The sequence below is a fragment of the Danio rerio genome, chromosome 21 (genome assembly GCF_052040795.2).
Source record: "Danio rerio strain M-AB ecotype USA chromosome 21, GRCz13ab, whole genome shotgun sequence".
Classification (NCBI taxonomy): domain Eukaryota; kingdom Metazoa; phylum Chordata; class Actinopteri; order Cypriniformes; family Danionidae; genus Danio; species Danio rerio.
Window position 1 is genome coordinate 31,683,952 of NC_141041.1, and position 23,959 is coordinate 31,707,910.

The window sequence follows — 23,959 nt, forward strand, 5'->3', positions numbered from 1 at the left end:
TACTGGACCCTGACGTGCTGCTTTTCTCCCAGTGTGAGTCCCAGTTGTTAACATTCACGCCGAAAAAGTAGGCTACTTGTTCCTCACATGCCGCTCATGAGTTGTAAAAACGGCGTAACAGCCTTTTATGCTGAGGTGTCAACACAGTGAGTCGGCAAAACTAAAGTTTCAATAATATGATAGTGATCTTATTAAGCATGCCTCCTGATATATATTTTTGTATAAAGCAAATAAAAAAAATAAAAAAAAGATGGATTTGCTGGCTATTTTTCTAAACAATTTAATAATATACATATGTTGTTTATAATAAAAACTATTATGGTTTGTTTTTTAATTAATATATGTATATACTATATTGCACTTTGTAATATTTCATCTATACAGTTACGTTTATTTTGAGACTTTAATCTTATAAAGCAGTGGTCACCAAACTTGTTCCTGGAGGGCCGGTGTCCTGCAGATTTTAGCTTCAACCCTATAATCAAACACACCTGAACAAGCTAATCAAGCTCTTACTTGGTATACTTGAAACATCCAGGCAGGTGTGTTGAGGCAAGTTGGAGATAAACCTTGCAGGGACACCGGCCCTCCAGGACCAGGATTGGTGACCCCTGTTTTAAAGGATTTGCAACCAAGCAAATCATTTTTTTATAATGAATTCCATATTATTTTATAAAAATATAAAAATAATATGTCACCTTTTTATAGCACCTTTAACTTCTGACAAGCACTTCCAGTTGTGAAATGCAGTAGACACCAATATGGACAAGGATCACTTTCATTTTTAAAACACCATGTTAAAACCATAACACACTAGTGCAAATTTAGTCGAAATTTCCCATTTTCCCACGTCCATCAAAGCAGATATAAATATTTCACCTACGCCTGATCCAGACACACTCTGTATAACCTGCAAGACAAACTCTCCCAGGTTTTTCTCCTGATCGGAGCCCTTTGAACTGTCATTCACGGAGCAGAAATGCAAGCATTGCTTTGCTGCAGTGTTTGATGAGGAATATGCCTGCTGACATATTGCATTCAAACCATAATAGGAGGCAATCGCTTAAAAAGAAACAGCTTCCATTCAAGCTCTTTTCCTGCACACACTCACGTGCGAAACACATAAATTCTGCATTTTCACACACACACGCAATGCTTTGCCCTATAGCAATGATAATAGGAGTCGCTTCACCGCAGTAAATCATGGCAGGCTCACTGCAAAGCATCCGTGGAAGATGCTGACATCCGTCAATGCGCCTCTACTGTCATCAAATATTGCATATTCAGTAAATCAGTCAAGGTTGTGGCCAAAAAACAAGACGTCTATTCTCAAACAAGATTCATGTATTGAATAAATGCAAATGAGAGAGCAGAAGAGAAGGGCGGTTCTGTTTTCTGGAGGAGGAGGCGATGCTGATGCTCAGAATACAGATCAATACTGGCCAACGCTGCATGCTATCTGAACATGATCAATGTGTTGTAGAGCTCTACCAGTAACAAGCTGCTGTTTCTAAAGAGAAGGGCAAGCACATGCAACCATGCTGGTTATTTATTGTGCAGCCGAGTGAACTATCGTGAGTAATCTCACAGTTAGGAATACAAAGTTCAATTCATTTGGATGATGTTAGATGTTTTTTGAGAATACATCTAACATAATCCATATTTTTCACATAATTTACTAATCAGTGTCATTAGTGTTTAATCTAGCATTATTTATATGCCATTAAAACATACAGTATACAATATTATGCTGTATTATTCCATGGTCTGTTGAAACTATTAATTCTGATTGGAAGGAAGAAGGTGTGCTATTAAATTGTTTATTACATGGTTGTTGAAATTGTTAATTCTGATTGGATGGAAGGTGTGCACTAAACCTATTATTCAATGGTTGGTTGAAGTTCTTGACTCTGATTGGATGGAAGGTGTGCAATAAAACTATTATTCCATTGTCAACTGAAATTCTTGATTATGACTGGATTGAAGCTGTGCAACAAAACTGTATTAATCCATGCTCTGTCGAAATTCTTGATTCTGTTCGGATAGAAGGTGTGCAGTAAAATTGTTTATTCTATGGTCGATTGAAAATCTTGATTCTGATTGGATGGAAAGTGTGCAATAAAATTGTTAATTCCGTGGTTGGTTGAAATTCTTGATTCTTATTGGATGGTAGGTGTGCAATAAAACTGTTTATTCCATGGTCGGTTGATATTCTTGATTCTGATTGGATGGAAGGTGTGCAATAAAACTATTATTCCATGATCAATTGAAATTCTCAATTCTGATTGGATGTAAGGTGTGCAATACAACTGATATTCAATCGTTGGTTGAAATTCTTGATCCTGATTGGATGGAAGGTGTGCAATAAAACTATTAATCCATGGTCGGTTGAAATTCTTGATTCTGATTGGATGGAGGGGAGTGCAATAAAACTATTAATCCATAATCTGTTGAAATTATTGATGCTGATTGGATGGAAGGTGTGCATTGAAATTGTTTATTCCATAGTAGGCTGAAATTCTTGATTCTTATTGGAGGGAATGTGTGCAATCAAACTATTACTACATGGTCAGTTTAAATCAGGGGGCTCAACCCTGATCCTGGAGATATGTAGCTTTTAGCGCTAGTTCTACCAGGAAGACATAAAGTCACGTCACTCATCACAATTACTTCCATCCAATCGCCACGAGGCACAAAGAATACCAAACAAAGTATACAATATTATGCTGTATTAGTCCATGGTCTGTTAAAATCCTTGATTCTGATTGGATGGAAGGTGTGCAATAAAACTATTATTTCATAGTAGATTGAAAATCTTGATTTTGATTGGATAGAAGGTATGCAATAGCTTGCAATATTCCATGGACTGTTAAAATCCTTGATTTTGATTGAATGGAAGGTGTGCAATAAAACTGATATATCACAGTCGATTGAAATTCTTGATTTTGATTGTATGGAAGTTATACAATAAATTGCATTATTAAATGGTCTCTTGAAATTCTTGATTAGGATTGGAAGGAAGGTGTGCAGTAATGATGTTTACCGAGGAAATACTGTTTTGTTAAATAATTTTTTTTTTTTATCAAACAATACTCATAAAATAAATGTAATTCAATATCATATTCGTCTCCCTGGTCTTTCTGCTAGAACTATCGTCCTGCAGAGTTCAGCTCCAACCAAGATCAAACACAACTAAACCTACTAAGTAGGATCTCAATGAGCACTTGGTAATTAAAGACACATGGGTTTGCAGCTAAATTCTGCAGAAAGGAAGAACTCTAAGAGTTGGACAACCCTGGTTTAAATTCTTGATTCTGATTGGATTGAAATTGTTTGATGATCAGTTATATATATATATATATATATATATATATATATATATATATATATATATATATATATATATATATATATATATATATATATATATATATAATATCAACAATACATCATATTATTCAATATATCATATTATTATTATTCAACATATCATATTATTCATACAAATCAATACAAAAATAATAATAGATCAGAATAAACTGTACATTTAACATTTCTCTCTCTGTCTCTTTCTGTCTCTCTCTCTCTCTCTCTCTCTCTCTCTCTTTCTCTCTCTTGCTGGCACTACAGATCTAATGTATCAAAACAAAAATCTTAGTTTTTTTTACCCATTTGGTCAAATATTGAGCTGCAGAGAGCAATATTAGTTTTAACTGGTCTATAACATGGTAAACGACCATGGAATAAGCATGATAATCTATTGCTTGCTGTGCGTTAAAGGATTTTAAATGCACTGCTTCACATCAGGTGGTTCTTTGCTTCTATGTCATGCATTAAAAATCCTTTAAATGTGCGGCAAGCTGTTGATTGACTTCACTGTGTGATCTTGTCATATATTTCATATGGGTCAAAAACAAAACAATACAATATAATAAATAAATAATAAACAAAACAATAAAAGTGTAACACATTTCCCCCTGTACATATACAGTCAAGCCCGAAATGATCTACCCCTGATTATTTGTCTGTATTTATATACACTGTATTTATATATATACACACACTACAAATATTTAATGATTTAGTTCATTGCAGAGACGTGCTTATATTTTTTATTCAGAAAGTATTTAACTTTTATTTTAAGACTAATTTACATTTTCTTCTATTATCATTTCATATAAAAGTATTTTATTTTTCACAAGTTTTTCAAGAGTTCACACTTAGCTGATGATTATTATAAGCAAGTTTGGCATGCTGTCCCAGGAGAGAGGCCTGAGCTCAAAAGGTCCTTGAGCCCTGGGCTCCCTCCCGTTTGCAGGGCGAGAGGGGAGCCTTGAGCTCAGGTAGAGCTCGACAACTCCCCCCTTCATAAGAGCTGATGACTAAAAATTGAATGCTATGAAGAGATATGCTGCAGGATGAGAGATTGACTGTAGTGCAAAATTTAGATTGATCAATTCACTTGTTGTGCATGTTTTTGGAATGTGGGAGGAAAACCTACGCGAGCACGGAAAGAACATGTAAACTACGCACAGAAACGACCACCAGCCTGTTAAAGGACTAGAACCGGTGACATTCTTGCTGTGAGGTAACAGTGCTAACCACTGGGCCACCGTGCTGCCCTATGTAGGGAAAGGTGAAGAGGTAGGGGTGGAAGGGGGGATTCTTCAAATCGAAGATGACTATAGTGAAAAAACCCTGGCTCTTTATAGTGGGTTAGAAATGGCCTGATTGGTGGATCATACATGCTAATGCAGAACCAGCCGTGTTAAATCATAATCATGTGATCCTCTCGAAATTAGTTTAATAGTTAGTTGAATAAACTTCACTGAAGTTTAAGATGACTAAAATGTATAACTTACACAGATCATATTTATTTGAAGCAGCTTTACATTTGTTTCAGCACTTTTATTACTTAAAGTAAAAACTAAAGAAAATCTGAAAACAAATACACTTAATCAAATTGCACTTAATAAAAATACTGACCTCCCGTCTCTTTCTCTCTCTCTCTCTCTCTCTCTCTCATATATATACTTATATATATCTCACAGGTGATATTTTTATTCTCGCTCAACTTGAAACATTTCAAGCTGCTCAGATGTAAAGTGAAATATGACATACTGTATGCATTTCATCAACACCCAGACTGTCACGTCAGAAAAGTCTAGCACACACTTCAGAGAAACACCATATACCAATATCAAGCACATGCAAATAAATGGAGTGTGTATAAAATATACATTTTGCTTTTAGGCGTCTCATACTGACATATATACATTAAAAATAAACCCATATAAAATACATCAGTACAAAAATAAATCAGATGGCTACAAAATTCACACAAGTCACTTGCTGAGTGGAAATAAAAAAGATTGCCTATCTGGAAGCAACACTGAGCTTCACATTTTTCCCGCATTTTTGTAAATGATAAATTATATAATTGAAAAACTGTATATTTAAAATGGTTATATTGCATATTTAAAAGAGACAGCTTCAACTTTTTTTGCTACTAGCTTGTAACTTGCAAAAGTGTTGAAATGTTTTCAATTATAAATAGACTTTAGCTTGTAGCTCTAATCCAAAATAGCTTTCTCTTGACATCAATTCACACGCTCTGCACATATTTTAACACACCCTGAAATATAAAACAAAACCTTGAGGAGGTTGCTAGAAAAAATATTCACATATCATATTGACAGAATGAAATGTGGATTTTCTACTATTATATAGACACTGTGAAACCCAGCGGTCAACTTTATCCAATGAATTGAGTCTTGTTAACTCAAAATTTACTGAAAGTTAATTCTACTTATTTGAAAGGAGTTTTGAACTCGTTGTTTAAGGTTATGGGTTAATTAAATACCTCATTACTTCAACGTAAATGAAGTAAGTTCTCCGTACTCATATAGATTAGTTTTTAACTCAAATGGTTTGTTGCCATCGGTTTCCTCAAATGGTTTAAGTTGCCTTAACTTATTGAGTTTTACTGCGCTCAAATTGCTTCATTTACTCAAATGTAAGTTCACAGTACTCATTAGGATAACTTTTGGAACTGAAATGGTTTGTTGCAGACACAGCTTGTTTTAAATGTGGATGTTGTTTAGATTTGTCCTGAAAATGCTCATTGGCAGGGTGGCAGTTCATAAATGCACACTTATTATGCACTGTATAGCATTACATTTTCTGTGAAGGTAAGATAATGTATTAATAGTGTAATGTTTATTTGCTAGTTAAAGTACTAATAGTTAATGTTAAACAAGCTAGTCAATGAATTTATGCAACAATATTCGAGAACCAGTATACACTAACCATTAAAAAATACCCTGGCTCAGTTTTGACCTCTGCCTCATCAACTTCCTCAACATTGTACAGCTCCAGTTTGATCATGTAAGGCTTTAACCTGCTGCTAGTATTTTCCATTGTTTTAGCTGCATATTTGCTAATTTAGTTGTTGCAGGCATGTCAGAATAGGCTCCGCCCACCTCTGCAATGCAGCATCTCATTTGCATTTAAAGGTATACACACAAAAAATGTGTGCTTCTCCTAACACTCAAATAGAGGCGTATTTGACGAGCAGTTACACAATTACACACTGAAACAGGAAGTCGTTTATTCTTTCCTATGGAATTAAACCAATTGTAACCAGCAGATTTACTCTTAGTATTTGAGCAGTGAATTTTTACTTAAATAATATATTAATCTAATCTATATTATTTCAATAGTTGTTGAAAACTATAATTACTAGCGATACTGGATTGCGTATTTCTGTGTTGTATGTGTAAATTTGGTTTCTTGTTGTTATTCCTCCAGTGTCCCCACACCCCCCTTGTAAGTTTTGCTTCAGCTTTGTTCGTTGTCACTGTAAAAATATTGTATATACACAGTTTGAAGCAGTAGGGGTTTGATTCCACACTTTTCTGTGTTGTAAATATTTTCGCTTGTTTTTGTATATAGTTAGAAAATGTGGTGTAGTATTGTATTTATATTTCTGTTATTTTCTTTATAAGGTGTAGGTAGTTTTATTGTGGGAGTTTAGGTAGAGTGTACTTTTTGTTGATTATTTTTTGTGGGTCCTCTCTGGCCTTCACGTTTTGGGTGTTTAAAATGAAAAAAAAAAAAAATCAAATAAACGAACCCGACTCTAAAGTAGGTCACACACCGGATACGTTGCTTGGCGATGTGCCACGCAGCACCGTACTGCACCATTTTGGAATTCTAAACACATGGTTCTATGAGGGTATGCAGACTGGCGCAACAAGTCAGAGGTTGTCCAGGGTGCCTAGTTACAACTCAGGGCACTGTTTATATTTCTGCCACACCACAGAGCGCCATCTGAATAGTTTTGTTTTAAATAACATGTGAATGTGTATCGTCTGATGTGCGATACTTTCAACTGTCATGTGCGCGCCGTGTCTCAATGCTGAGTGGTGCATCCGCTTAAGGGTTCTTAAAAGTTATTTTATTTGTTGAGTGTTATTTATTTTACGTCCTAGATCCTAGACCAGAGGGGTAACATTGTTATACTCTTTTGATTAACCCTCAATGACTACTGAGTTATGAGGGTGGGGTTGGGTGCTTTGCATTTTTTAAAAATAGTAGATTTTCATACAACTGAACTCGTAACGTAAAATAGTTACGTTTCCTAGTGAGATCAGGCTGGTATTGCTATAGCAGTGTTCTGAACTCTGCTGTTGTTTTTTACATTCAGAACGATTTTTAGAACTCCATCCTTATCGTTATCTCTATAGTTACCATGCTTGGAGTGTACTGCCCTTTAGTCTTTACCCCTAAAAAACAAAAACAAACTGTAAAGATAAAGTGAAGTTACGTTATGTAGACTTCACAGCTCTCAGAACAAGGTATTGACAAACTAGAAGGAAGGCTGAGAAAATGATGAAGGAAAAGCAAAAACGAGAGTAAAACTCTGTAGCCAACACCACCACCCCCACTCGTTCCCTTGATAAATAACAGACCTGGATGAGAATACAAAAAGAGCTTTCCCCCAACAAACTCAATCTCGCTCCTGCAGTCTCCGGTGGGATGTAGAGGCATTACAGAGCCCTCTGTGCTGCTTAACAGGGGGGAGGACTGGCTGGATGCTTGTCTGACAGCTTTTTGGACCGTTTCACTGCGTCTGACTCAGGATTTGAGTAGCGTAATGTCTGCATAACACAGATTGCGTACAAGCAGGTGAAGTGCAGAGGGAACGTGTAGAACAGCCTCATCCAGCTGTCCTGACTGGCATTAATGCAGCAAAAACCGCTGCGTTTATATTCCTCTCACAGCCCACCGAACATCAAGGCTTTTCGAGAGGATGAAGGTCAACGGGAAAGTCTTTCCTCTGGTATTTTACATCTGCAGGCGGCTGATGCAAACCCCAGATTTCACTCTCCCGTTCACACCTCTGCTATTACAGTATGTAAATAGTGCCTCTTGTTGGAATACTGACTCCATCATACGGTAATGAATGAGCTGATTTGATGATAAGTTTAGACTTTCTTACAGTTACAGTTTTTTTTTTTTTTTTAGGCTGAGCTTTAATAGAGAACTCTCTAAAAGAATAATGAGCTTTCAAAAAAACTTGAAAAGACAGAAAAAGCAGTTGTAAGACTTTGTCTAACATTTGACCTGTTAAAGCTTAAACAGAAATAAAAAAATATAATAAGAATAAATCAAAATATATGCTAAAATTCTGAATACATTCAGTACACTGTATAAATGAGTAAACCACTTTAGAAAATGTTTTCATCAACCTAGTGATTAAAGACTCATTCACATTACAAGTGACTCACAGCAGCAAAATTACAAATGACCGTTCATTTCAACAGATATCGAGCGACTTTCAGCAACCTCCATCTATGCAAGCGGCGGCGACCGTTGGCAACCAGGTGGACGTGTCAAGCGATACGACAAAGTTGAGAATCCTTCACCTTAATGCAAATGAAAAGTGACTTTCTTGAGTGACAGCCAATAGGAGCACCAGTACAGCTCATGTGATCCTCTCGCAGCTTGCACAGAGGGCAATTGTATTTGTTATGTATATACCTACACAGACCTGTGTTTGAAGCAGGTCGCAACCCAGAGCTAAGTTAGTTTGATCTAACCTAAGCTAGATCAAACTAAACATCTAAACAAAACAAAACAACTAGCTAAACTAAACTAAACTAAACTAAACTAAACTAAACTAAACTAAACTAAACTAAGGTAAGGGAAGGGAAGCTAAGCTAAGCTAAGCTAAGCAAAACTAAATTAAACTAAGCTAAGCTAAGCTAAACTAAACAAGTAAACTGAATTAAACTAAACAACTAAATTAAGTTAAGCTAAACTAAGCTAAATTAAACAACTAAACTAAACTAAGCTAAGCTAAGCTAAACTACACTAAGCTAAACTAAGCTAAACTAAACTAAACTAAACTAAACTAAACTAAACTAAACTAAACTAAACTAAACTAAACTAAACTAAACTAAACTAAACTAAACTAAACTAAAAATTCATTCAGGGTTTGCAACGGCGGAATGAACCTCCAGCTATTCTACTATGTGGCTTTACACAATGGATGTCCGTCCAGCCTTAACTCAGTACTGGGAAGCTAAACTAAACAACTAAAACAGATTATTTGTTTTTATACAATATTTATTTAAAATGTTTCATAATCCAGAAAATATTGCATACCACTAAATGGTGGAAGATGTTTTTTTGATGTTGTTTAGCATTTGTTAGCATGAGCTAACCTAACCATGCTAACTATCTATAGCCTGATGACTTTGCCGCTCTCTGCACTGTGACTTGCTTGTATTATATGCAAAGCTATAAGTGCCTATAATGTGTGTGCAAGAGTGGCTGTGGGTAAAAAGCAACTCAATGAAAGCGTCAACATTAGTCAGGCCATCGCCATCCAATAGAAAAAGCAACAAGAGTGAATACAGAGCCCACTTAAATCATCGATTATAGCCGAACTTAAAAGGCAGCCGTGCACTGAAGTGTGAGATAACTGGAGCTTCTGCCATATAAAAACACATACCTACAGAAACTCAATCAATTAAGCTCTCAGCCCTCCACCTCTTTTAAATTCAATTAACTCTGATAAATGCTTTGGGCCTTTAATTAAAGCAGAAAATGGCAAAGCATTTATTTAAAAAAAGAAAGTACTGAGCACTGCTTAGTTAATCCAATGCATAACCTCAAGTCATTTGTGCTATAAAACTCCATTTTTCAGGATCATCTGTACAGGAGGTCTAATATAGCATTGCAGTTCAAACACAGCTGACAAATAATCCCGACCTGGATAAAAGACTGGGGCTTTTAGATCTGCTTTAATCAAATCATTTTCAAAAAAAAAAAAAAAAACCAGAGGAAAAAAAAAACACATGGGAAAGAATCAGGTTGTTAATTACTGAAAATCTCAGCCAAAGCTAATTGACTAAAAGGTCAGCAGGGAAAAGAAGGCATCCATCAAGTGTCGAATGAGCCGGTAAATCTGCACATTTTCTACTTGTTTTATTTAAAGCTGCAGCACATTAGTTTTTTGGGGGTTAAAGTCAACCCAGGCTCATTCTGTTTACGTACCCCTATATACAGAGGGCCAAATACATCCCAGGAGGTAATTTTTTTTTTTTTTTTGCAGTTTTTTGTTATTGCGTATCCACTAGAGGCTGCTAAGTATGCTTTTTGAGATCTCAAATTTCTCTTGCGAGTGCCATTTGTGCCTTCTCTTCTCGCTTAAATCCACCAGAGGCCACTGTTGACTGACTGACTGACTGATCGACTGACACACATTCCTCCTTCTCTAAACCCAACTGCTTTTAAAAGCACAGATTGACCAGTGCCGACTCACCTCCCTAAACCCAACCGACAATGTTTTCAAAAGCAATTTAGAACAAGAAAAGCCCTTGTAGCAGCCTGACTTTTTACCACATTTTCAGTTTTTATTACATTCCCACCCTGTTATTTACTTGTTTATTTTATTTTTGGATTTTGTTTTTGCCTCACCACCTTTGTGGAACCGTTCTTTGTTGGACTCAAACTCCGTCACGGTCAACTCTGCTCTGCGTCTCAAATCCTCTGACATATGCAGCGAGTCACTGGACAAACTGCTAATAGCGGAAAAACCGTCCATACAAAGGTAAGCGGTTAGCTGCTAGCGTGAAAAAGAACACCATCATACCACCCTGTAGTGGTGTATTAAGGATTAAAATGCAGCCATACAATACTTTGGCTACTTAAATCATGATCTCCAGATGTGTATAGAGCTTTGTTTTCAGAATGAGCCTATGTTGGGTAAAATGATTAAAAATTAATGGATGCAAGGGGGGCTAATAATTCTGACTCCAACTATATTTGAGCAGTTCTCTTAGGTTTTCAAATTATTTTAGCTGTTAAGCTAACATACAATTAAATATTATATTTATTGCTAAATAGAACCTAAATTTAATTTAATATACTATATATTAATAAAGACGTTGATATATAATTTAAGGCAAAATTATTATCCTAAACTTATACATTTTTATTATTTTTCAAACATTTACCTTGTTCAATACATTTTTTAACATTCTAGTTGTAATAACCAATTTAATTCTAATTATTTTTTTTTGTCTTTGTACAATAAAAGTATTTTGCTGCTTGTTCTAATTAGTTATTTAAAATTAATTAAAACAACACAATTTTAATGTTGTTTTTGGGACAACCTAATTGTTTTATGTTAAATCCACTTAAATTTATAAAAACAATTAAGTTAACTTAATCAGCTTGTGTTAGGACAACATGAAGGAGTTGTGTGGAAGCCAGCTGTTTTTACAGTGTGCCACGATGACAGTACAAAGTATTTTACGAGTTATTTTAAAGGATGCTTAGATTAGAATAACTATGTATGTTAGGTATGCAGCTAGTCTTGCTAATCATTAATTTGTATATTTTTATTTAATTATTTTAAACAGTGTATATTCTTATTAAAATTGTAAACTGATTCTATTCCACCCAAACCAAAAGAAAGACTTTCTCCAGAGGAAATATTATATACAATTCTGTGAAATTACCTTGCTGAAACATCAATTCACACAGTATTTGATAAAGAATAAACATTTCACAAGAGGGTAAGAAGTTTGCCTTCAACTCTGACTCTATGCAATATACATCATCATTATAAAATACAAACAACAAAACATATCCCTAACTACAACCTACAGAGGTAATCAACATTTATAAGCCAGCTATATTCCCATAAACAGTAAAACAATACAATATAATTCCTAATAAAAAACGAAAGTCTCAATTAAGCTCACTGAGCAGATTTTACAAGCACCTTGCTGTATGACAAAACCTAGCAAACAAACCTGAGGAAAGGAAAAGGCCAAGCTGTGCACCGACAGGCCCTGAATCAAAAGCCAAGTCATGGCCAAGGTGGCATATGCAGTGCTCGTCTCCTATGAGTGTCACGGAGGGTGTTTAATGGACAGCGTCCCCTCATTAGGGCACATCTCCCACTGTTTAGCAGAGCATCTGCTGGAGATCAGCTAGTGTTTATGCCTCGGCACAAGCCTGATGAGATGCTCTTTCCACATATGACAGCTGAACTGCACTGCACATGCTCCCCGTTCACCCCAATGCAGATCATTAACAAAAAGCTTCACACCTATGGCAAGCTGGTCTAACATTTCTTCTGTAACTGTACAAGTGTCTGTTTTAATACCCTTTATTTTAGGTACTCGTTTATTTTCTAATAAGTACTAGTATTAAATCAATAGCTACTTGTGCTCATTCATTATATTCTAGTTCTTAAATAGAATATATTTATTGACTGCACTGAAAATAGTTATTCACTGAATTGACATTTTTTTAAGGTAAGTGGATGAAAACAATTTATACGGGTTGAATTTAAACAAACAAATTAAATTTAGTAATGTTCAACGTCATTTGTCTTTTTAAACTCACCCCTTATAAATTGTTAGCAACCACTTACCTTAAAATGATTTATTAAATCCAATTAATCTTTTTTTTTCAGTTTAGTTGTGCTTATTCTTTGTATTTTAGTTCTTATTTAGTCTCATTCTCAGATGTCATGCAATGCATCACTCACAGACCTTTGGATAAACATTTGATATGCATATGGTGCACTTTTTTGAAAACACCTTAGCAGATCCTCAGTCATTCTAAAAAAGTTATTAGCCTCTGTTATTGTGAGTATGAAGGTATGCTTATTTTTTAGTTTTTTCTCTTGCAGCAAAAATTCTTCAAATATTCTCACATTTTGATCATAAAGATAAGAGAAAGACATCTTTCAAAACTGTTTTTTTTTTTTATTTTTTTATTTGTGGATACTGTTCTGTTGTTATTATTTACACATTTTATTTTTTGGGAAGGATCAACCTTCCCAACCATTCAGTTTTTCCTAAATATTTCAAATGTGACTAGTATATCTTTTTTATAAACAGCAGTTACTCTGCTTTTTAAATAATCTATTCATTTCTGAATAGTGAATGTTTGATAACAAATCATTAAAACGTACTTATATATTCCTTAGATATAGAACCAATTGAATAGGTACTTCTAATTTATTAGTCACTAATATCCTTTGTAATCTTTACCAGTAGAAATTATTTACTTACTAGTTAGATATGCTGTTATTTTGTTCTACTGAATAGATAGCAGCAAATCAATAAATACCAGTGTCTAACAAATATAAAATATAGAAAATTTATAAGAATTAATATATTTTAAAAAATAGTAACTAAAGAATAAGGACTAGTCACTAAAGCACAAACACTATATTTAAACTTAAAACACTAGTGCCTAATGAATAACTACTAATTATTGTGTAATAGTCATAATTGAAATGCAAAATATTAAAAATTGAATGATATCTCAATGACAGATCCCTAGAGAAGTTAATGACAACAAAAACTGTTTATTATTTACTAATTAAAATATAACAAGTATTAATTCAAGGTAATTAATATCTAAAATAGTGTTATAAATATATAATAAAAATACCAGTTTTTAATGAATACACATTAGAATCTGATAAATATTGAATACTCATATCTAATAAAAAAGTATCTTCTCTAACTTGTAATTACCTAGTACTGTATCCGACCTACTGTATATTAAATAAATAAATATTTATATAATAAATAAGAACTATCTTTTTGCGCACTAATAAATACTGCACTAGTAACTTAAGTAGTAACTAATAAAAAATATACTAGCATTTTAACTTGATGACATGGATACTTGTGTGATACTGGTATTCAAGAGACTACAGTTTAAGTCATTTTTTTGTCTATAGCGATGCCAATTTGTGTGTGAGGGGGTGGGAGGTGGAGGGGCGTGCAATAATCGAGAGCATCATCCATGTGGAACAAGTTCAGTTCATTAGGCACATTCAGTTCCATTCAATGTATGGATTACATGTTAAAAGGGCTTGCCACACTTCACCTGTCAGGCTGGAGTGGGGTGTTTCCAGCTGTTGCAGGAGAATAATAGGAGGAAGGGGGTATTGATTTGTGCATTTAGGGGTCTGAACAGCTCTCCTACTGATCCCTGGATGTCCTCCTGTCCTAGAAAAGCTTCACTGGGTGTTGTGTTTTGAGCGCTGGGCTGTCAGCATTTTATTGCTGGAGGTAAGCTGGTTAATGAGGACTTGCTGATGTGTCATCCTTAGGTATATATTATGGATAATAGTATACATGTACACCCACTGCCATTCACAAGGTTGACCTGTGGAAATGAGGTACTGTATGTCTCTTGTTTGTATTATTGAAAGATGTAATGATTCAAAAAAAGAGCTTGTGCAAGAACACTGGATCATGCATTGTGGTAATTCAATATAACTGTATTAACATATTATTGCAATTTAAAATAACCTTTTTATTGTAATATAATTTAAAGTCTTCACATGTTTCTTCAGAATAAATTCTAATAATTAGTTTTTAAATGAGCATTACATATTATAAACATATTCAAAACACAAAACACATAGTAAATTAGCTATATATAAGTAAATATTCAATACGAAATATCCAATTTTGACTTGATATTAAATTTTATTAATTATAACAAAACTGACTTTTTTACATAATTATCGATTTCTAATTCTGAATATCCCAAAACACTAAAATCATTCTTCTGTTTATACAAGAACAGAAAAAATCATGAGTGCTACCTAACAAACTACACCAAAATATACAGCGCTCACGAAAAAACAGTGCTCCAATAATCCATCTTTAAAAGCAGAACGAAGCAGAGCATTAAAACCTGGCGACTGTGACTCCAGAATGTAATTACTGCCATTGATTTGCAATTGACGGTGAATTTTAGCTATTAATTAAGCCAAAGTCTAGGTAGAAGCAAGCGGCAATGGTCAGATAAACAATCCCCAGCAGGCAGAGGGACAGAGAGGCTGCTCATCGATTGACTGGAAATGAAGCGATACATCTGTATGTCCTCGATTGCGAGGCGCTTATGAGCTGCGGCAGATCAGCACAACCTCTTTATTTTAAAGAAACTTCTTCTTTAGGAAGCGCAATCCAATTCTTGGTTGACTACAAAAAGCTCCCAGACTGCTATAATGGGTGGCAAATGTAATGATATTGTAATGATATACTCGCAAAATATGGTGTAAAGAAATGTAAAGTAAGCACACTTGAGGATGGAGTGTATTAACAGCTAAAGACGTGTTTCCCTTCTCTTTTTTTTAGGCCCTGTTTACATCTTGTTTACATCTTAAGATGCGTTTATGTCAGTGAGATCTAAAGAAGACAAGATTATACCTGGTTAAACATAGGTTCTACAAACAGCTATAGCCTATAGGCTTCTTCTGATCTCCATCTGAAAATGCTAAATACACTCACTCAATTTTAATATGGCGCAGTAGGTAGTGCTGTCGCCACACAGAAAGAAGGTCGCTTGGTCGCTGGTTCCATCCTCGGCTCAGTCTGCGTTTCTGTGTGGAGTTTGCATGTTCTCCCTGCGTTTGTGTGAGTTTCCTTCGGGTGCTCTGATGTACCCCACAGTCCAAAGACATGCGGTACAGGTGAACTGGGTAGCCTAAATTGTCCATAGTGTATGAGTGTGTGTTTTTAAATATCACACGGCTATCAGCCAATCAGATTCAATATATATATATATATATATATATATATATATATATATATATATATATATATATATATATATATATATATACACACACAATGTTCCCGATATATAAAAAAGGTTCCCCTGGTATTTTCACCCTTGTCTTTTCTGACCTTTAGAACACTTTTTTTTTTTTTCACTAGAGCACCCACACTATACAGCAATCTAATCCAATATGCATTTTCAACCTCCTCTAGAAGTGGTCGACGGTGGACAAGGTTTATTCACTGTTTATTTGGACTCCTCGTAATGGCAAAAGTGCATCTACCTACCAGCTATAAACAGGGCCCCAGATGAGGTGTGGGAGAACATGACTAATGAGAGCTGGAGGTTTAAGCTCACTGTATGCTCAGCAACCACTGGCTGAAAGCTGCGGAGCCCCCACTGAGCCAGCAGCAATTAACACCACTCCTATTGGGCTCTTCACAGTGCAATGGGAACCAGCAGGGGTGTTCCACCGTGCCGGAAAGGAGCTGACAGTGAGTCAGGAAAGAGATTGAAGTTCTCCGGGAGGACTGTTCGTGTGTTTCCTTTTACACAACTTTGATGTCTGCAAGAGTCCAATGATGGATGAGAATAGTTGAAAATACGTTAGTGTCACATTAGAGAATCATATTAAGGCGCTGATATTAATATGGATCTTATGTAGATCCAATCGCTTAACAGTTTAACAATAGGTGCGGTATGTTTCCATACAAAGATGCAAATTAAATTTATATGCAAAAAATAGCAAAAATACTAAGCACAGTTTCCATCCAATGAATCAATGAGAAAGAAATTGATGCATTTTTTTAAGGAGCATGCTGGAATTTAAATGTGTTTCTATCTTAGTTTATGGACATTTTTGTCTTATCGGATAAAAAGTTATCATACTGAATTGTGCACGTTAGTTTTTATGCAAATAAAAAAAAATTGTTTTGAACGCATCCACTTTTGACTACTTCAATATTTTCTCCATTCAGATTGCTTTCGAAGTGTACAGTGGATGCTCATGTGTTCAAACAGACACTAAAGATCGCCTACTCTCCTACTGACCTAAATCTTACACATTGCAGCCTGCAAAACTTTCCTGCTCAAAATTTTAGGGTTTAAGACGCATTCAATCCAGTAATAAGGATTTAATGTTTGCCTATAACCTAATAAAAAATACTTAATGGTTGTAGGATGTTTGATTATCCAGGGGTGCGTTTCTGAAAACTACTAAGATCGCAAGTTCCATCATTACAAACATAGTTCATTGATTTGGCATTTTCCAAATCCATCTTTCCATTGAACATTCGCAAACTGCATTGCAAACTACAACTTTAAAGCTGTGGTTAGAAGCAATAATAATAATAATAATAATAATAATAATAATTATTATTATTATTATTATTATTATTATTATTGCTTTTAACCATGGTGTAGTTTGCAATCAGATTGTGGATCTGCGACAGAGAGAGTACACTGTTAACCCTTACCGTAGATTATGCAGTAAATAACTATAAAATAGCCAGTGTTTAGCTGTAATGAAAAGAAACAGTATTTTACTGTAAAAGGAGCAGGATTTGTATGAAATTCTGTAGTGCAAAGAATAAATTACAGTAATTTACTCTATGTACCCATTACAGATATTTACTGTGATAATAAATGGCAAATTACTGTTCAACCATAAACAAACATTGCTAAATAACTAGTAAAATGTTTATAAAAATATACACATCTTAAACAGCACACACATACATTTTTGCAGAGACTCAATGAATTTGTCTGGAAAACTTCAATTGAAGTAAGTAAAAGTGGCATTAACAGAATAGTATAAAGGCTTTCCTAAATAAATGTATAAATCATGTTATTTGTTGTTTTTTATTATTACTACAGATTTGGAACGACATGAGAATCAGATTATTTATTATTATTATTATTATTTTTTTGCTTTGGATAAAGTTTGTATATTTTTATTGTTTTTATTAAACGATATGTGCATAATTGTGATACATGTAGGCAGTTGCTTTGAAAATATGCTATGTACCAGGGGTGTCAAACTCCTGGAAGGGCGCAGCCTAGTAGAATTTAGTTACAGCCCTGCTTCAACAAGTTACCTTTAGATTTAGTTTGATCAGGTGTGCTTAATTAAGGTTAAAGCTTAACTGCATTGTTACCCTGTAGATTATGCAGTAAATAACTGTAAAATAGCCAGTGTTTTGCTGTAATGAAAGAAACAGTATTTTACTGTAAAAGGAGTAGAGTTTGTATTAAATTGTGTAGTGCAAAGGATAAATTACAGTAATTTACTTTACGTACATATTACAGGTAGTAACTGTGACAATAAATGGCAAATTACTGTTCAACCAGTACTGTCCCATCTACTCTGATGCTTTATGTTGCTAATCATAGAGACGTGCATTTTAAAGGCAGAAAACAATGATTTAGGCATCACCAGATACTCCCATAGGCTGTCTTATTCTTAACAAAAAAGTTTTAGAAAAAGGTTTTCAGAAAATGCTGGCCCTTTAAGGGAGGCAGTTGTTTGATTTGTTTACTGCTGTGTGCTCTATTCTCTGTCCATCAATTCAGATGTAGAGTCTGATATGTTTTAGGCTTTAAATAAGAATCTACAATGAGTAAGTAAATTGTGTTCAGATGAATTTTGAGGGTTTCTAAAATAAGGCTGTGTTTTAAGTTATATTGTAGTTATCTTGAAATGTATTGAAAGCTACATTGTTAGCTAGTTAGCCTCTCCTCATATAACTTCTTACATTACTTTTATTTAAGTATATTTATTTATTGCTTTCTGGCAAATAAGCTGTTTTTATGCACATAAAAACCATTAAATTCCATCACCTTAGTAAGGTAACATGTGCACAGAAATCATCACAGGGAATCACAAAAACATGATACACATAACCATCCACACACAAAAGCTCTACTGTCAGGTCCCAGGTTGTGAGTTTGTTGCTATTTCAGATTTCAGAGCAGTGTTTCCACTTATGAATTTCTATTAGAAACAATATAAAAGTTTGTTGTCATGAGATTTTTAAAGTAAATAATAATTATAACAATAAAAGTTTGGATCCTTTGGATATTCGGTGTTGCCAACTTTATTTTTGTTTTTTTATAATTATTTTTAACTTTTTATTGAGAATTGACAGTATGTGCCTGTGTTTGACAAACATGTTTCTATCTATATCTCTATCTATGTGTTCTTTTCATACGCCTTTTTTAAATCATTTTAAAAATAAAATAATTATTTTGTGTTTTTTGCTGTTCAGTTTTTTATGCATGGTTCGCATTGAGGAGAGAGTAACACATTTCACTGCAACACACCTGAACCAATTAATTAGGACCTGAACACCACTTGATAATTACAGGCAGGTGTGTTTGATATGGGTAGCAACTGAAATCTGCAGGAAGGTAGATCTCCAGGAACAGGATTGAGCACCCCTGCTATATACCATGGGGGTCAAACTCCAAGTTCTTGGAGAACTGCAGGGCAGCAGAGTTTAGTTCCCACCCTGATTCAACATTACCTGTAGATTTCTAACGAGCCTTAATTAGTTTTATCAGGTTTGTTTAATTAGAGTTACAGCTTAAAGTCCCGGTCACACTGCACTTTTTTCCCTACAGACTTCCATTCATACGCATGTGAGTACTGCAGACCTGGAATGCAACCTCATGTGACAAATTTTACAGTTCGCAGCATTGGAAAGTTCAAGCTTGGAGAACTCTGACCTGCATCATGTGATTGCCGGAGACCAATCAAAGATCAAACTATGACCTCTCTGAACAAAAATTATGGACCAGTCGCTTGCTTATTCAATCTCTAATTATTTTGTTTAATCCCACTCCTTTTCGCAGTGCCATATGACAGAATTTTGCATACTCAAACATTAGTGTGACCACAGCCTTACTGTGCAGACCTGTGGCTCTCATTAATATGTAAGATGATATATCTGCTGGTTTCTTAATTTTGTTATATATTTTCTGTTGTATATTTGTGTGCTGCCAAAACAATAAAATAAATTTGTCAGAATTTTTATGCCTTCTATTTTTAATAACAAGTAAGAATGCTAATTAATTTTAGTAACACTATGACAAACTATTAATGTGTATGCAGTATAATGCTGTGAGTTGTAACACTACAGTACAGTAATTAACTCTACACAGTTTCCAGTTAGTTACCACTACTGCTCTATTACAGTAATTAACTGGCAACATTGTTGCCAGCTACTCACTTTAATGGTTCGGTTACAGTAAATAACTGGCAACACTGTTGCCAGCTACTTACTGTATCGGTTCAGTCACAGTAAATAACAGGCAACACTGTTGCCAGTTACTTACTGTAACCAAATCTTTACAGTGAGTATCTGGCAACAGTGTTGCCAGTGTTCTACTGTAAAAAAGCCTGGTAAGGTCTAACAGTGTATGGTTTTGGGAAATACTCGTCACTCCATCTTTCTTTTCCCAAATGATGCATCGTACTATAATAGTTCAGCCACAAGTTACGTCGTTGTTTGGGAAACGCACCCCAGTTTGATATAGTAAGTAGATCCTCTGTAATACATTACAGTAAATCGGATCACTTCAACAAGAGCAAGCTCGTTGTAAGTTATAAATAATTTGCATTTATATAGATAACAAACATCATTGTAAAATAGGTCCAATTTAATTTAAATAATGTTTGTATAGTGTAATAGCAGTGAATGCATCTACTACCTTATGAAATTACCTTATGTACCTTATGTTTGTTTAAATGCATCATTGGCCACTTTGGTAGTGTTTGAATGTTAACGTCATGGTGTAAGTTATGATTTAGACAGTCTTTATGTAGCCGACATAGTAGATCTTCCAGCTTCTTTGCAATATAAGTTGCTTAAAAGCATCTGTCAAATGCATAAATGCATCAATTCTCAAGTGTTATACTGTATACACACACACACACACACACACACAAATCCAAACAAATGACAACAGATAGCTAGATCTTTGACATCATGAAGTTTGAAAGCCCCTGAAATGTGTGATGACATACTATAATCGCTTAAGGAAAGCCTTGAACAAAGCTCGAGTTTAGCTGAAGGATGTGTATTTCAACATGAGGCATCCACCATGAAGGAAACATTCACTTTTTGGTGCAAAACATTCTGTTCTTCTACGTAAAAGTGCTTTCTGCTGTCCTTACATGCACACGTCGCTCTCTGTGGGGAGGATCTAGTCATTCTTTAAGCGATACCCTAGAGTGAAAACCGTTCCACGTCTTCCGAGCTGCACGACTGTTCTGAGGCCTCATCACCATCTAAAGCTTTTCTCACTTCTTTTGAATACCTCCTGAAATTCTGACATCATTTAAGTGCCACTTCTTCACAAAACACCTGCCACGGCTCTTTTCAGAGCCAGATTGCCTTCGTTCCTTGGCATTATCATCTTTTTGAAGCCCAGTGTGTGCGTGCGTGCGTGCGTGTGTGTGTGTGTGTGTGTGTGTGTGTGTGTGTGTGTGGCTGTTCGTCTGCTTAAAATGACTGCTTTTATCAGTCTTATGGATGCACTCTGCTAAAGTGAGGTGCATTTGGCTACCAATAAAGCCTAGTCACAGGTTAATGAATACCCTGGCTTTGCTGATGATGGGGAACTGAGAAAGCCTGAGCACACTTAACCTATGTCCTGCTCGGTGGCACCCGTCCCGTTCCTAATGTGCCATCTTTGCCCACGGAAACTGGCACACTCTGTTCTTGCTGCCATTACAGATCTGGAGTGAGACCTGGCTGAGGCCCAGTTGTAAAAAGTGCCATATGCACTTCCGAGCTTGACTGGAAAGAATGTTTTTTAGCTATACGATGCTGACACGGTACATACATGGCCCCGCTGGGAAGCAAGCGTGAAGGGTGGAGACTTGGAGTTCTGCTCGAGCGTTTAGAAGAACTCTAACAGCGCTTCTTCCAGCACCATGTGTTCAGTCACATGGACATTTGCCCTTTTCCTATGAGGACAATATGTTCAATGAAAAGAAAAGGTTTACAGTATACAGTGGAGATTCAAAAATAGACAACGACATTTACAACTTGATCATTTTTGTTAAGCAGTCATGCAATTTTCATTGTTTCAAGTTTGAGGAAATTTTTGTTGTGGCTATAGTAGAACAACATTTTATGAAAACTGCAAAAAAGCAAGACCCAAGTTTTCCCTAATTCCACGATGGCTGAATCCAACGCTAAATCAACAAAAAGTTGCACATTTAGATCCTGCAAAATTAGCTTTTTTATAAAAAAAATAATGTTTATAATCTCATCAAACATTTACAGTAATTAAACCATATAATCAAGTTATATTCATTTCAGTTTGCATGACTTATAGACATTGCACATGCACCGCATGTAATGAATTTGAGGGTCTCTAAAAAAAATACATCCTTCTCAAAAAAAAAAAAACATCTCACCTGCGCATGAGAGCAGGGGGGAATTGTTTTGCAGCCTGTCCAGTAAGCAGACATGGATGAAGCGTGAGTGAAGGTAATGCAAACATTGGAAAATACATTGTGTGGTGTGAATAGGGTGTTTTGTGCATTTGACACGCTTCAAACTGCAAAAGAAAGTTGGAGCAAACATCTAACAAACGGAGCAGTGGTACAGACAGAAAAGCAAGCAGCTCACAATGATGGAGATTGGTTCAATGATGATGATGGCCACTGGACGTAAACGAATTGAAGGACATTATTTGTGTTTTACATGTATGGCTGGAATTATGATGTAAAAATTATTTCGTTTAACTCTTTCCCTGCAGTTAACAAGAGAAAACAATTCCCTGCCATTGACGAGTTTTACGCCAATCCATGTTTTAGGTGTATTATGGTGGGGGAAACCCTTATGCATGTCCTGTGTGAGGTAGCCTACACAATGAAATAAAATCACAGAACAGAAAAAGTGAAAAACTAGGGGGTCTGACTAAGCGATGAAAACAGAGAGTTAACCTCTTTAGGCACTTTTACACAGTGTTGCAGTCTGTAGAATTGCAGAATGACTAAAGAAACATTATCAGCATGATGGTTTGAAAACTACATTTCTAGTCTTACCCCCTTCAGCCACTTATGCCAATAACATAAATAGGCACAGTTAGAATAGAAAAAAAATATGTGAGCGAGAGCGTAGCTTTTGTGTGACTATATTGCATTGCAATATGGAGTAGTTAAACCTACTGAACATTTGTACATGAAATGGTTTAATCAAATTATTTTGTTATGGTCACATTTGAACTGGTTGCAAAATAAACATTTTAAATGACAAAACATGAAATTATAAGACATAAACATATATTTGAATGTAAAAAAATACCTGATTTAGAGAGAGACAGACATAGAGAGAGAGAGAGAGAGAGAGAGAGAGAGAGAGAGAGAGAGAGAGAGAGAGAGAGAGAGAGAGAGAGAGAGAAGAGCAGGGCCCCAAAGAACCAGATTCAGAGACAGAAAGAAAAAGAGACTGAGCAACTGTTGCATTTTTGACCAAAATCCAATCAGTAGGTTAAAATTTCCCCCCACTTTTACAAAAGTGTGACCCTAGTAGATCTCAAAAATACACACATCTCTGACTACAGGCTCTGATCTTATCAGCAGTTGTGTGCCTTTTGGAATTCCAAATAGCCTTTTTGGTCAAGACATGATTTGCAATTAAAAACCAATTACTTTTTTTTTTTTTTATTATTAGTTTTTTTAACATCATATTGCAGAAATAGCTTCTAATGAGACTTACAGTAAATGAGTTTTTAAATGAGTTTTCAGACATTGTCAAGGTGTAATATACTAAAAATCCCAGATTTTGAAGAAACTAAGACTTTTGGCCATTATCTGGACAGCCTG

At 35.2% G+C, this 23,959-nt stretch overlaps 1 protein-coding gene and 1 long non-coding RNA gene across 36 annotated transcripts in view; both read right to left on the reverse strand.

Moving 5' to 3' along the window:
• Window positions 1-23,959, reverse strand: part of nrxn2a (neurexin 2a) — a 762,095-nt gene that overhangs the window by 159,796 nt on the left and 578,340 nt on the right.
• Window positions 6,942-11,280, reverse strand: LOC147838857 (uncharacterized). The gene is made up of 2 exons (XR_015520478.1): window positions 9,455-11,280; window positions 6,942-9,393 (listed from the first exon to the last, which is right to left on the reverse strand). It is a non-coding gene; the product is annotated as an uncharacterized LOC147838857 (long non-coding RNA).